Source organism: Rana temporaria, chromosome 1, assembly GCF_905171775.1.
Source record: "Rana temporaria chromosome 1, aRanTem1.1, whole genome shotgun sequence".
Taxonomy (NCBI): Eukaryota; Metazoa; Chordata; class Amphibia; order Anura; family Ranidae; genus Rana; species Rana temporaria.
The window spans coordinates 107705693-107718465 of NC_053489.1; the positions used below are offsets into that span (position 1 = coordinate 107705693).

At 45.9% G+C, this 12773-nt stretch overlaps 1 protein-coding gene across 3 annotated transcripts in view; it reads left to right on the forward strand.

Annotated features, from left to right (window-relative positions):
- Nucleotides 1-12773, forward strand: part of MSH3 (mutS homolog 3) — a 277857-nt gene that overhangs the window by 186362 nt on the left and 78722 nt on the right. The window lies entirely within an intron of this gene.

Here is a 12773-nt window from a genome sequence, read left to right on the forward strand (position 1 = left end):
GACATAACTTACAGTCAGTAGGATTCTTTGTGCTGTTTCTTTTTCTGTTGGGTGAAATCCTCCCCCGTCCACGCCCCTGCTGCCGCCATAATCTTTCAGTGCAGTGTGTTAAAGTGGCTCTAAAGGCAGAAGGTTTTTTATCTTAATACATTCTATGCATTAAGATAAAAAAACAGCCCCCCCCCCCCCAATACTTACCTGAGCCCCATCTCAATCCAGCAATGTTGCACAGGAGACTCGGCTTTCAGGGACACTCCCTCCTCATTGGCTGATACAGCAGCAAAGCGCCACTGGCTCCTGCTGCTGTCAAAGTCAGTGAGCCAATGAGTAGAGAGACTGTGCAGGACTGGGCTGCGGCTCCGTACCTGAATGTACATGGGGAGCTGCAGCTTGGCTCAGGTGCCCCGATAGCAAGCTGCTTGCTGTGGGGGCACACAAGGATGAAGGGGCCAGGTCCGAAGCTCCATGGCCGTGGGACCCGCGGACCCGATCGCCGCCGGAGTCCCGCAATCGGTCCCCAGAGCTGAAGAACGGGGAGAGCTGTGTGTAAACACAGCTTCCCCGTTCTTCACTGTGTCGCTGTCATTGGTCGTCTGTTCCCTGATATAGGGAAAGGCGATCAATGACGTCACACGTCCAGCCCCACCCCCTACAGTTAAAAACACATATGAGGTCACACTTAACCCCTTCAGCGCCCCCTAGTGGTTAACTCCCAAACTGCAATTGTCATTTTCACAGTAAACAATGCATTTTTATAGCATTTTTTGCTGTGAAAAAGACAATGGTCCCAAAAATGTGTCAAAATTGTCTGATGTATCCTCCATAATGCCGCTGTCACAAAAAAAATCGCTGACCGCCGCCATTAGTAGTAAAAAAAAATATATTAATAAAAATGCAATAAAACTATCCCCTATTTTGTAAACGCTATAAATTTTGCGCAAACCAATCGATAAACGCCTATTGCGATTTTTTTTTTACCAACAATATGTACAAGAATACGTATCGGCCTAAACTGAGAAAAAAAACTTTTTTATATCTTTTTTGGGGGTATTTATTAAAGCAAAAAGTTAAAAATATTGTTTTTTTTTTTCAAAATTGTCGCTCTATTTTTGTTTATAGCGCAAAATATAAAAACTGCAAAGGTGATCAAATACCACCAAAAGAAAGCTCTATTTGTGGGAAAAAAAGGACGCCAATTTTGTTTGGGAGCCACATCGCACGACCGCACAATTGTCAGTTAAAGCGACGCAGTGCCGAATCGCAAAAACTGGCCAGGCCCTTTACCTGCGTAATGGTCCGGGTCTTAAGTGGTTAATGGAACTGTGGGTCACAGGCTTTTATTAAAAGTGACTGACTATGTCCACCTTTTCTGCTCAGCTTCCCTATTCATCGAAGCTTCTATAAATGAAAAACAATCTATGAATGGGGTAGGCGGACCTTTCAATCAACCATTCGTCCTCCATTTATAGAGCCTGTTTCATTCGTAGAAGTTGTAGAACTGCTTCTATGAATGGAGTAGCTGCACAGAAAGGGCAGGTAGTTGGGCATTCTTGATTAGATTCTTGATTAGAGCCTGTGACAGCTCCTCAAGTTTTCTAAACCCCCACCACACCAAAAGGTTGCAGCCGGAGGTTATGGACGGAGGAGGATGTCCCCTAACAGAAGAGGCATCAGTACAAGGGACACGTCCTATTGATTGTAAGTTACTGTATGTCCCACGTGCTGTTTTACATCCCTTGTGTGTTTGTTATTTTTTGACTGCATTAGGCTTTAAAAGATAAGTTCACTTTTGAGAACATGTTACACGTTCCCACCCCTGCAGCCGCTGCCTCTCATGACAGCAAGCGGGGGATCTTCTTCCTCTGCTCCCTGTCACCATTTAAAAAAACTGCTCTGCCCACCCGGCTGCATCATTCATTCACAGAGTTCTGTGAATGGGAAACTACAAATACCAACAGCTTGTAGTTCTCAATGAACTACCATGGTGCTGTTAAGCACTCCTGGTAGTTCATTGTCTCTTCCTGTCAATGTTTCTCTGCCTGCCCTTACGAGGTACGAGTGGACAGATACACTGACAAGTCTGCAGGAGTCCTGCATGGCACCCGTGATCTACTGATTGTGGGTGCAATGCTACAGACTAAAAGTAAAAAAATAATAAATGAAAAATTTTGTACCTGCAAAAAGATGTGCATTTATTTATTTTTAAAGGTGAACTTATCCTTGAAGATGTATCTAAAGCCATTTTTTTTTTAGATTTAAATAGCATGTGAAAGGTTTTTTTTACCCCTTTTTAGGCTTTTACTGGTGTTCCTGTTAGGGAGGCTCTCCTTCTCTTAGTTCTGGTGGCCATTGTCGCCAGGACAAAAAGGGGGAAAAATCCAAAATATTGGGTTGTTACCAGATCCCAAATAGCTGAAAAATTCTTCCAAATGGAATACTGGTTTTTGGTAAAAACTGTGTAAAAATTAAATTTTTTCACTTTCTGTTGTGTGTTAGACAGGCAACGGTAAGTCTCTGTAATGGGAGACAGATGGCAATTAAAAACCTTTTCCAAAACCATTTGCTACTCTATGCAAAATTGAATAAAATATCTTGGCCTTATTTTTAAAATACTTTTAGCAATTTTTTCGATATTTGATAGCTAGGTTGTTAGATACAGTCATACTTTAACCACTTCAAACCCTTGAACCGTATGCAGCTGCAGCCAAGATCCTGGTATAATTTTTTTAGAGCAAGCACTGGGCTTTCATGTAAAAGTGATCTAGGCGGCTCTACAGGGCATGGGATATTGTCCCCCCCCTTCTTATCAACACTGATGACATTACTGGTTGTTAGAACAACGGTAGCTGGAAGGTTGAAATGGTGAACAATAAAAACCTGTGGCTTTGTGTAACTAAAAGGCAGGCTTAATGCACCTGCTGAGTGGTATACATTTGTAGGCATTTTGCCAAGGCACCCCTGATGAAAACTGAAGGCACCCCAGGGTGCCTGGGCACCCTGGTTGGAAAAGGTTGGTCGAAATACATGCAGTGTCTCAAAGCAATGTCAGAATCAAGCTGATATTGCCCACTGGCAAAAGACCAAACCTTTGGCCGTTTAGGTAACTCTAACGTATCGCTTTCTTGTATGGCTACCATGATGGTCTTAAAGTGCAGGGGTGGACTGACCCATCGGGCACTCGGGCCCTCCCCGAGGGCCCGGAGCCAGTAGGGGGCCCCATGTGAGGCTCCTGGGAATAAAGCCAATGCCAGAAGAAGTTCCTGCACTGCGCTTCACTTAGTGGAGTATCCTCAACCCAGTGAGGATTCCCGTCGGCTGTGCCTGCCTCTGCTCTCTGCCTGCATTTCTGCCACACACGTTTCTCTCCCCCAGCCTCAATGATCTCATTACCAATTGTTCTGTCCCTGTACAAACCCTGCATTATGGAGGAAAATAGTTGTAGAGACGTGCCACCTCCCAGCTCCACCCCTCTGGCTATCATACTTCTTTGACCCCGAGTCCCCATAAGGCAATCCACATGGAGGTCTTAAAGAAGGCTGGAGGTCTCCAAGGAAGGGGGGGCACTGATATAAGGGGACTGTGAGCTATAGGGTGCCTCTAGAGAGGGGGGCTGACTGCTGATAGAATGATTGGTGACCAACCATTAGATCAGCAGTCAGCAGCACCCCCTTCCTTACAGACACCCTTGTAGGTCACAGTCTCCGCATATCAGCTCTAGGGGTGGACTGACCATTCAGGGGGTGAAGCTGGGAGAGCGTCGGCAGTTGCTAGGCCACTGGCTCGGTTACTAATGACAACCCGGACTTCACTGACACTCCCGCTTCCAGGGAGGGAAGACCATTGTTATCCACGCCACCTGTAACCCAAATTATCAGTCATGATGAGTAAGCTGAGCCAAGACCCAGTGATCAGCTTCATGATCAGGAAGGGAAGTGGGGTACCAAACCATTAGCTGGTGGAGCATTTTGGACCCTTGCTGACCTGAGCCACTCCCTGGTGAGACCCACAATGCCCCCCGCCAGCTCAGGGAAGGAGATCAGACCAAAGCCCGGCACTGGGGAGGAGATCCCAGCTGACCCAGGCACCAGAGAGGAAATCAGAGGCTGAGTTCAGGGGTTCGGATTGGGGGAGGGGGTATAGGAGGGTCTGGTGTTACCGGGGTGGGGGGGGTATAGGTTTGTCTGGTATTACCTAGAAGTAGGGGGTATAGGAGAGTCTGGTGTAATCTAGGAGTGTGGGGGGTTATAGTGATACAGGTGTTATCTATGAACAGGAGGAAAAAGGAGTCTGGTTTTATCTAGGAGTGCGGAGTATAGTGATACTGGTGTTATCTAGGAGTGCCGGGGTATAGTGATACTGTTATCTAGGAGTGTGGGGTATAGTGATACTGGTGTTATCTAGGAGCGAGTGAGGGGTATAGTGGTTCTGGTGTTATATAGGATTGGGGGTTAGAGGGGGTCTGGTGTTGCCTAGGAATGGGGTGGTTTATGGGTTATCTGGCTTTGTGCAGGAGTGGGAGATACTGGGGGTTACATAGTTACATAGTAGGTGAGGTTGAAAAAAGACACAAGTCCATCAAGTCCAACCTGTGTGTAAGCTTTTATGTCCGTATTACATTGTATATCCCTGTATGTTGTGGTTGTTCAGGTGCCTATCTAATAGTGTTTTTTAATTATCAATGCTCCCTGCTGAAACCACCGCCTGTGGAAGAGAATTCCACATCCTTACTGCTCTTACAGTAAAGAACCCTCTACGCAGTTTAAGGTTAAACCGCTTCTCTTCTAATTTTAGTGACGTGTCCTTTCAAATTTCCTCTCACTGAAACATTTTATCCCTATTGTGGGGTCACCACAACAACAAATGGTGATTACACTCGCATTTTACAGTGCCAATCCAGGCACCAGATGTAATCGGCGTGTGCAAGTCGGCAGATTTTGCACCAGGTGCGTATTAGATATTGTAATATAGGCACACAGAGAATTTTCTACTGTACACGTGCATTGAAACCTGTAGTAGTTAACTCTTCACGTACCATGCTTCAGTATCAATTGGAATAATAAACCATTTCTGCATCCTGCTACTCATATTATACTTGTGTAATATACAGTATTATAGGAATGTAGTATTGCGTTAAATGATAACTTTTTTGGGCAAATTCTCCTTCTAAATATTAACATCTACATGACGAATACATCTGTCATGTAATGAATATGTGGCAGTTTAGCTCTCCATATACACAAATATGGTCAGGGTTCACTCTTCATAGCAACAGAAAAAAAAAGCTTTAATTTCACTTGTATAACAGTTCTCTAACCTGTTCATATATCTCTGTTATCAGAATGTAGCCTTTGGACACTACTGGTTTACTGTTAAATTACCCTAGAGAAGTCAGTTGGTGGAGAGTAAAATTGGTTTTATTAATCAATTTGATAAATGCTTCTAGTGATGTCAGTAACCATAAGGGAATACTGTTGTACACTTTCTACATTATTTACTGGTAACACAGCTCTGGAGTATTAAACAAGGTAAAATGCAATTCAAATTCTGTAGTTTACAGAGCTCTATGTACTGTTGCTTTATGTCTCTTACTAATATTTCTTTATCGTACATCACGGGACACAGAGCGGCATATTCATTACTATATGGGTTATATGGAGTACCTTCAGGTGTTGACACTGGCAATCTCAAACAGGAAATGCCCCTCCCTATATAACCCCCTCCCATAGGAGGAGTACCTCAGTTTTTACGCCAGTGTCTTAGGTGTTAGTCATGGTTTAGCTTGCCTCCGCATCCTTGGGATTAGGTGAGCTACCGGTTCTGTCCAAAAAAGCCTCAGCGCTAAAGTGGTCAGTAACCGGACCCCAAACCCTTGGGGTATAGCCCATAATGCTTTTCTTTTTAGAGAGCTGGACCCTGGGCCCAGAACTTAGAAACCTTTGGGTGCCTAATGTTTTCTGTTGCCAGGGTGCTATATGGGCCCAGGACAGTGGATCCTTCATAGGAACCCAGGGCCTGAAGGTCTAGACATCCCCACGGAGATGGGGGAAGATTGGGCCTCTTGCTTGGCAAAGTCCTGCGGCATGGAGCAGGTAAGTGAGGGGAAAACTTGCGGAACTTGGTTCTTAGCAGGTTTTTTTCTGGGGGGTCACAGGGGACATGCCTAAAGTTATGCACTGCATCTGGCAAACTAGTCACATATCATAAAGATAGGATGGCTCTATATGTATTATTCCCCATAAGATTGTGACCTCCCTTGTAGTGTTGGAAAAGCATTGAGTGGGGCCTGTGTGATATAAAGGTATATGTGTGTGTCAGAGAGCTGTGCTTACCTGCAAGCCTCCAGGCGATGCTCCATTCAGTCTTCCTCCTCAGAGCCTGCAAAGCAGGCAAAACGCTGACCTCCTCGTGGTTCCAGGCTGCAGGCTGCAGTTTGCTGGAGCAGAGAGGTCCCTTCCTCCCAAACCCCCCCCCCCCTGCTGGGAGGGGCATTTCCTGTTTGAGATTGCTGGGGGGGGAAGGGCGGGTCAGTGGCTTAAGGAAGGGGCGGCCCTTCCTTGTTTGTTCCATTCAATACTTTGGAACTGGGGAAGAAAGACCAGAGCGGCAGCACGGGGCGCCGAGGACACACAGTGGCCAGAAAGGATATTGCAATCTTCAGAAGACTGTTTTTCAAGCCTAGAAATAGGCTGTTTCTTTTCCATCTCATAGTTTTTCTTTGCAATACTACTCAGGGGGACAGAATGTTTTTTCTTTCCTGGATTTGAAACAAAAACGAAAAAAAAAAAAAAAAGGTCATCTAGGGGAGAGGAAGCATTTTTTATCCCCCAAACAGGTGTTTGGGCAATTAACTTTTATAGTTCCAAATACCAATAGGTAGCAGGTGTACCTCGGTATTGTACCATGGCATCCGGGTCAGAGGGTACAAGAGGTGGGGATTCCCCCAGAGAGTCTGAGGTCTCGGACAAAGTTATGCCGCTGCTTTCCCCACAGGGAGCCTTGGGGCCATCGGGATCTGGGGCTGGAGCTGGCGCAGGTCAGTCCAACCCTAAGATGGTCACGGACAAGGTATTACTCACCTCTTTAAGAGAGATGGAGAAAAGAATGGGAAAAATGATAGCCACAGCTATGCGGGGCAGTAAACGGATTAGATCTCCGTCGCCCGAGCGCGGACCCTCAGAAGAGGAGGTCCTTTCCTCATGGGAATTGGACGACCTCTTGGACAAGGACCAAGTAGGTTCAGGGATCGAAGATCCGGATACAGAGGAGTCTGGAGCAGTCTCCCAAGGGGAGAGCTGGTGGATTCAAGCCTTAACGGACTTGGTCCATAATGCATTCAACTTGCCAGTACCAGATCTCCAGGTATCTACGGTTTCAGCTTTGGGCTCACTGAGGGCGCCTCAAAGCAATGCAGTATTTCCGATCCACCCTCTACTAGAGGGAGTTTTGTTCCAAGATTGGAACAAGCCAGATAAAATCTTCTTACCACCTAAAAGATTCTCTGCCCTATATCCTATGGAAGATAAATTTTCCAAGAAATGGGCTACTCCTACAGTGGACGCAGCCATCTCATGTATTAACAAATCATTAACATGCCCTGTAGAAAACATACAGGTATTCAAGGATCCAGTTGATAAACGCTTGGAAGCACTACTTAAGAACTCCTTCACTACTGCAGGGGCAGTAGTACAGCCAGCCGTGGCTGCGATTGGGGTTGCTCAAGCATTATCGGATCAAGTTAAGCAGATGCTTAAACTTATTCCTGCCCAGCAGGCAAAAGAATTTTCGGATGTCCCTAGGGCCATATGTTTTACAGTAGACGCAATTAAGGATTCTATCCAGCAAGCGTCACGTTTATCGTTATCCCTTATCCATATGAGGGAGGACGACTCTTCGGAGAAGACCTAGATAAATACATTCAAACCATTTCAAATGGCAAAAGTACTCTCTTGCCAACTAAGAGGAAGTTTCAGGGGCCTGCGTTTAAACGACAGTACTCCCCTGGGCAGGGGCCCTCTAATGCCAAACAGTATCGACGGCCTCCTGCGAAAGCAAACTTCGGCTTCAACAGCAAATCACAAGGACAGGCTGCTAGAGGCAGAAAGCAGTGGGTTCGCAAACCAGCAAAACCAGCCCCCAAGCCGACCTTATGAAGGGACGCCCCCACCCACGAAGGTGGGGGGAAGGCTGCGACTCTTTTCAGAGGTTTGGGAAGCCAGCATTCCCGACGAGTGGGTACGGTCTTCCGTGGCCACGGGCTACAAATTAGATTTCCTAAGGTTTCCTCCTCTTCATTTCCAGGAGTCGAGGATTCCAAACGATCCGGAGAAAGGAGCCGCATTAATGTCGGCATTAAATCATCTACTTTCCCAGGAAGTAATAGTAGAGGTACCAGTCCTGGAACAGGGGCTAGGTTTCTACTCCAACCTATTCATCATCCCGAAGTCCAATGGAGATGTCAGGCCAATTTTGGACCTAAAGATGGTAAATACATACCTAAAGATCCGCTCATTTCGGATGGAATCCGTGCGGTCAGCAGCTACCACACTCCAAAAGGACGACTTCATGGCGTCCATAGACATAAAGGATGCCTACCTTCATCTTCCAATTTATCAGCCACATCAAGGATATCTACGCTTCATGGTGGCTTCGCGTCACTTCCAATTCGTGGCGCTTCCCTTCGGGTTGGCTACGGCCCCCCGGGTGTTCACGAAGGTCCTAGCTCCAATCCTAGCCAAACTAAGGATCCAAGGGGTCACGATCCTAGCATACCTGGACGACCTCCTAGTCATAGATCACTCGTCTCCCGGCTTGGAGCGAGCAGTGGCCCTCACGGTCCAATACCTCGAGAAGTTCGGCTGGGTCCTAAATCGAGAAAAGTCAGCTTTCCTGCCCACAAGGCAGTTGGAATATCTCGGCATGAGATTAGACACAGAACAACAAAGAGTGTTTCTACCTCTGAGGAAGGTCAAAGCCATCAAGGAATTAATCCTACTGGTTCTAAGCAAGAAGGAACCGACTATTCGCCTATGTATGAGGTTACTAGGCAAGATGGTGGCCACATTCGAGGCGGTACCATACGCCCAGAGCCACACTCGCATCCTGCAGGCAGCCATCCTGTCAGCATGGAGCAGAAGGCCACAGGCCTTGGATATCCCGTTGCCGCTCTCATCAAGAGTCCGACAAAGTCTGTGTTGGTGGTTAGACCCTCAGAATCTACTGAAGGGGAAGTCTTTCAGCCCAGTGGCTTGGAAGATAGTGACCACAGACGCCAGCCTGACGGGCTGGGGAGCAATTTTGGATGGTTGCACTCGCCAAGGTACTTGGGCAACGCCAGAGAAGCAGTTGCCCATCAACATCTTGGAGCTCAGAGCTGCTCGACTAGCCCTCAGGGCTTGGACGTCAAAATTGCAGGGGTTCCCGGTGAGAATTCAATCAGACAATGCCACGGCCGTGGCATACATAAATCACCAAGGGGGAACCAGGAGTCAAGCCGCTCAGAGAGAGGTGAGCTTGATTCTCCTATGGGCAGAGGCTCATGTGCCCTGCATATCGGCAATATTCATTCCAGGAGTGGACAACTTTCAGGCGGACTTCTTAAGCCGCCAGACTCTTTTGCCGGGGGAATGGTCTCTGCATCCACAAATCTTTCAAGCACTCTGCCAAAGATGGGGAGTGCCGGACGTGGATATCATGGCATCGAGACTCAACAAGAAACTAGACAGGTTCATGTCCCGCTCAAGGGATCCGATGGCCTGCGGAACCGATGCGTTGGTTTGCCCTTGGCATCGGTTCAAACTTCTTTATGCGTTTCCCCCGCTCCAGTTACTACCCCGCCTGCTGCGCAGGATCCGGGTGGAGCACATACCAGTCATCCTGGTAGCTCCAGCATGGCCCAGAAGGGCATGGTACTCACTAATCTTAAGGATGGTAGTGGGAGACCCTTGGACTCTTCCTCTACGGCCAGACCTGCTATCGCAAGGTCCGATCCTCCACCCTGCCTTACGGCATCTAAATTTGACGGCCTGGAAGCTGAATCCCTGATTCTCAGGGGTAGAGGTCTGTCTCAGAAAGTAATCTCTACCCTAATCAGAGCCAGGAAACCGGTCTCTAGGGTGATTTATTACAGGGTCTGGAAGGCCTATGTAGGCTGGTGTGAGTCCAAGCGATGGCTTTCTCGCAAATTTACCATCGATAGAGTATTAAGTTTTCTCCAGCTAGGAGTGGATAAAGGATTGGCATTAAGCACAATCAAAGGACAGATTTCTGCTCTGTCGGTGTGGTTTCAGCGGCCGCTGGCCACCCACTCGCTGGTTAAGACCTTCCTTCAAGGGGTCTTACGTATTAAACCTCCAGTTAAATCCCCGCTTTGCCCGTGGGATTTAAACCTTGTTCTGTCAAGTTTACAGAAACAACCGTTTGAGCCGTTGGCTGAAATTCCTTTGGTTTTACTGACAAGAAAGTTAGTATTTTTGGTCGCCATAGTTTCCGCAAGAAGAGTATCGGAACTGGCGGCCTTATCCTGTAAGGAACCATATCTTATTTTTCATAAGGACAGGGTCGTTCTCCGCCCTCATCCTTCCTTCCTACCGAAGGTTGTATCCAGTTTTCATTTGAACCAGGATTTGGTATTACCATCCTTCTTCCCTAAACCTACTTCCAGAAAGGAAGGGTTGCTGCATACCTTGGATATCGTCAGGGCCATGAAGGCCTATCTTAAAGCTACAAAGAAGATCCGGAAAACAGATGTGCTGTTCATATTACCGGATGGGCCCAAGAAGGGGCAGGCAGCTGCAAAGTCCACCATTTCTAGGTGGATTAAGCAATTAATCACTCAGGCCTACGGCTTGAAAGGGTTGCCTCCTCCAGTATCATTAAAGGCTCATTCTACTAGGGCCATGGGCGCCTCCTGGGCAGCACACCACCAGATCTCTATGGCTCAAGTTTGCAAGGCGGCAACCTGGTCTTCTGTCCACACGTTTACAAAATTCTACCAGTTGGACGTAAGAAGGAAGTCTGATACAGCCTTTGGGCAGGCAGTGCTGCAGGCTGCAGTTTGAGACCCTCGGATTCCGGGGGCTCCTCTTTTTTGAGTTAAATTTAAAATTTAAGATTATTTTTCTCAACTAAGTTGGATTTATTATGATTTGAGTATTTCTCTAAATTAAATCCTTTTGTCTTGGAGATGTTCTCCCTCCCCTCATTGTGAGCATTGCTTTGGGACATCCCATATAGTAATGAATATGCCGCTCTGTGTCCCGTGATGTACGATAAAGAAAAAGGGATTTTTAATACAGCTTACCTGTAAAATCCTTTTCTTGGAGTACATCACGGGACACAGAGCTCCCACCCCTCTTTTTGGGGACCATTTTGGGAGGCATACTGCTTGCTACAAAACTGAGGTACTCCTCCTATGGGAGGGGGTTATATAGGGAGGGGCATTTCCTGTTTGAGATTGCCAGTGTCAACACCTGAAGGTACTCCATATAACCCATATAGTAATGAATATGCCGCTCTGTGTCCCGTGATGTACTCCAAGAAAAGGATTTTACAGGTAAGCTGTATTAAAAATCCCTTTTTTACAGCACATATATGGTATGTACGTATCTACCATCATCCCTTGTCTAAAAATACAGATTGTGTTGAAAATATACCTAGGATTCCTATTTATCAACAGCTATTTATGTTTATATCTCAAACTTATCAGCCACTTCAGTGCACATTGAAAGTGTAAAGTCACTTAAAGATGTATTTATTTTTCTGCATGGAATGTAAGCATACTCTTTAATGTGATCTCTAGGCAAACATCTAAAAAAAAAAAAAAAAAAATCTGTATGTGTGTGTGTAGATATATTTATTAAAATAGTGTGTGTGTAATATTGCGCAAACCACAATAAAAACGTGAATCAGGCTGCCAACATAACAAAGTGGATGCTTCGTGAACGTGAATGTGAAAAATGTGGCGCCAAATGAAGACCCTGAAGGGGAAATCAACGTAATCTCAAAAAACAAATAAATAGTAGGTATTCCACCCCACCATCCACTGTTCTAATGGTCAGAATGAAAATCAACCATGTAAGGTTATCCAGACGGTTCAAAAAGTCTATACTGTAACAATTGTACGCACCCCCATATAGTGAGCGCACAATCTATAACAGTAAAATTGTTGGATTTGCATCAGGAGCCCACACCGTGTCACTCCATATGATGAGAGTGCCACAGCATATGCCCCAAGGCAAAATGACTGCCCTTATCAATGGCCAAAATAAATGGCTGTATAGCAGTGAACAAAATCAGAACCAAAATATCACAAATGTCAGGGACACAAACAATGTATCGTTACACCAGTGAAAACAAAGGGTAGTGCAAATGCAATAAAAATGGGTAATAACTATGCGTTACATATATATGCCAAGAGTTCAATGTCCAGTGCTTAAAAAAAACATAAAATCTTCAATATATAAACATATAACTTTTCCAATAGTGCAATGAAGTTGCAATCCACCTAAGTGAATAATAAGTTTGGCAATAGACTGTGCCTCCAGAAAAGTGACATACACTCAATCGTGCAAATACTAGTCCTTATAATGGTTGCAATGACATTTTTTTTTTTTTTTTTAAATAAATAAACATATGCTCTCTTCAGGTGATTGGGTAAAGAAAATATCCTCAGGGACAATCTTCAATGCTGGACATAAGAATATATGAGTGGGTACTCTTACCGGAACAGGTGGACCCTCTAACTCACCATACGATGAGAGGGTCGTCAGGGCTTA